Raw genomic sequence first — 3,002 nt, 5'->3', positions numbered from 1 at the left:
AATGTGTAATGATGAAGTCCAGGTATTTAGGGTATCCATCACCTGAGCATTTATCATTTCTATGAGCTGAGAACACTTCAGGTCTTCTCTTGTAGCTATTTTTAAAATAAAATACATTGTTGTTAACTATAGTCACCACACTCTGCTATCAAACATCAGAACTGATTCTTTCTATCTACCTGTATGTTTGTACTCAACCTATTTCCTTTCCCCACTCCCATTCATACACCCTTCCCAATCTCTAGTATCTATCATTCCATTCTTTACCTTTTTGATTCTACGTTTTAATCGCCCACATATGAGAAAACGCAATGTTTGTCTCTCTGTGCTTGATTTATTTTACTTAACATAATGGCCTTAAGTTCCATCCAGGTTGCTGCCAATGACAGGATTTTATTCTTTTTTGTGGCCTGATAGTATTCCACTGTGTATACATACCACATTTCTTTATCTATTCATCCATTGACAGGCACTTTGGTTGATTCTTTACCTTAGCTATTTGTGAATAGTGCTAAAATAAACATCGGAGTGCATATATCCCTTTGATAGACTGATTTCTTTTTCTTGGAATAAATACCCAGTAATGATATTGCTAGATCTTATGATAGTTCTATTTTTAGTTTTTTTGAAAAATCTTCATATTGTTTTTCATAATGACTGTACTACTAATTTATATTTCCACCAACTTTTCTCCACATCCTCGCCAACATCTGTTATTTTTTGTGTTTTTAATAGAAGGCATTCTAATTGGGGTAAGATATATCATTTTTCTTACTTCCCTGATGATTCGTTATGTTTAGTATTTTTTCATATGCTTGTTGGTCATGTTTATGTCTTTTTTTAAAGAAATATATATTTATGTCCTTTGCCCATTTTTAAATGGGATAATTTGTTTTTTAACTACTGTTTGAATTCCTTATATATTCTGAATATTAATATACTGGTCAAATGAGTGTTTTCAAAATGTTTTCTGTCATTCAACAGCTCATCTCTTTACTGTATTGTTTATTTTGCTGTACAAATGCTTTTTAGTTTTAGATAATCCCATTTGTCTATTCTCATCCTTATTAAAGTATAATTGGTTTACAAAGAACTGCACATAGTTAACGTGTACAGTTTAATGAGTTGAGATATATGCAAACACCCTGATACCATCACCACAATCAAGGCAATAGACATATCTAATAGCTCCCCAAATTTTCTTGTTTCTCTTTGTGTGTGTGTACATGTGTGTTTCTGTGTGGTCACAAGAGGAACATGACATCTCTCCTATTAACAAATTTTGACATGTACAATATTGTAAACTCTAGTCACTATGTTGATTAGCAGCTCTCTAAAATGTATTTGTCTAGCATAAATGAAATTTTTTATGCCTTGAAAAACTTCCCATTTTCCCCACAACCCAGCCTTTGTCAACTATTATAGTCTTCTCTGCTTCTGTCAGATTTGACTATTACAGATACCTCATATAAGTAGAACCATGCAGCATTTGCACTTCTGTGACTGGCTTATTTCACTTAGCATAAAGTCCTTTAGGTGCATCCATGTTGTCACAAATGGCAGGATTTTCTTCTTCTTTAAAGCCGAATAATACTCCGTTATATGTATGTGCCATGTTTTCTTTATCCACTCAACTCTTAATGGGCACAAATATGGGTTGTTTCCATATCTTGGCTATCGGGAATAATGACACAATGATCATGGGAGTGTAGCTATCCTTCAAGGTCCTGATTCCAATTCTTTGGATATATACCCAGAAGTGGGATTTCTGGATCATGTGGTAGTTCTATTTTTAAGTTTTTCGGTAACGTCCATAATGTTTTCCACAGCTGCTGCATCATTTTACATTCACAACAGTGTACAGAGGTTCTAATTTCTTCATGTCCTTACCAACATTTGTCTTCTGATTTTTTGAAAATAGCCATCCTAACAGATGTGAGGTGATATATTCTTGACATTATTCTTGGCAATTACTTTTTTGGATATGACATCAAAAGCACAGGCAACAAAAGCAAAAATAGACAAGTTGGATTACATTGAACTAAAAGGAAAACTTCTGCACAGCTAAGGAAACAATCGACAGAATGAAAAGGCAATCTATGGAATCAGAGAAAATATTTTCAAACCATATATATGACAATGGGTTAATTTCCAAAATATAGAAGGAATTCTGATAATTTAATAGCAAAACACAAATAACCTGATTAAAACATGGGCAAAGGATGTGAACAGACATTTCTTCAAAGGAGATATGCAAGGGGCCGATATGTATCTGGAAAGAGGCACAGCAGCATCAATTTTCAGGGAAGGCAAATTCAGGACCTTCAAATGAATAAATCACTTCCCTTCACGGACTATTTAACCTACAAAATGCTGCATGTTGTTATGTAGAATGTTATATAGATCATTTTCTCATGATTGGTGTCTTAGTTTGTGCTGGTACTACAAAATACCTGAGATGGGGTAATTTATAAAGAAAATCAATTTATTTCTCACAGTTCTGAAGGCTAGAAGTCCAAGATCAAGACACCTGCAGGTTCAGTGTCTAGTGAAAGTCCAGTCTCCGCTTCTAAGATGGCAAGATGTCATACTGTTACTGAATCCACCGGAGTTGGGGAATGCTGTGCTCTCACATAGAAAAAGGGATGGAAGCTAGGGCTTGGGGGAAGGGACCAAACTCCTTCTGTCAAGCCCTTTGGACAGTGGCATTAATTCATTCCTGAGAGTACTGCCCTCATGACATAACCACTTCACAAAAGGCCCTATATACCGACACTGTTATATTAGAGATGAAATTTCCCACACACGGATTTTTGGGGGATACATTCACATCATGGCAATTGGTTTATCAAAACTGCAACTTGTGTTGTTGAGGCTGAGAACTGACTTGAGTCCTGAGAGACTCCCCATCCCAGACTATAGTCTGCTCATTCCTCTTGCTGTGAAGTAGCAGAACTTTTGAACAGGTTTCTCCACATATAAAAATCTATTGTAAAAATATG

General features: G+C 35.3%; 1 pseudogene; it reads left to right on the top strand.

Annotated features, from left to right (window-relative positions):
• Positions 1-11: 11 nt before the first annotated feature.
• LOC105818027 overlaps positions 12-3,002 on the top strand; it is a 7,071-nt pseudogene continuing 4,080 nt past the window's right edge.

The sequence above is a fragment of the Propithecus coquereli genome, unplaced genomic scaffold (assembly GCF_000956105.1).
Source record: "Propithecus coquereli isolate 6110/MARCELLA unplaced genomic scaffold, Pcoq_1.0 Scaffold431, whole genome shotgun sequence".
NCBI lineage: Eukaryota > Metazoa > Chordata > Mammalia > Primates > Indriidae > Propithecus > Propithecus coquereli.
Note: the sequence above shows the minus strand (reverse complement) of the source record. Positions and strands in the feature narration are given on the sequence as shown.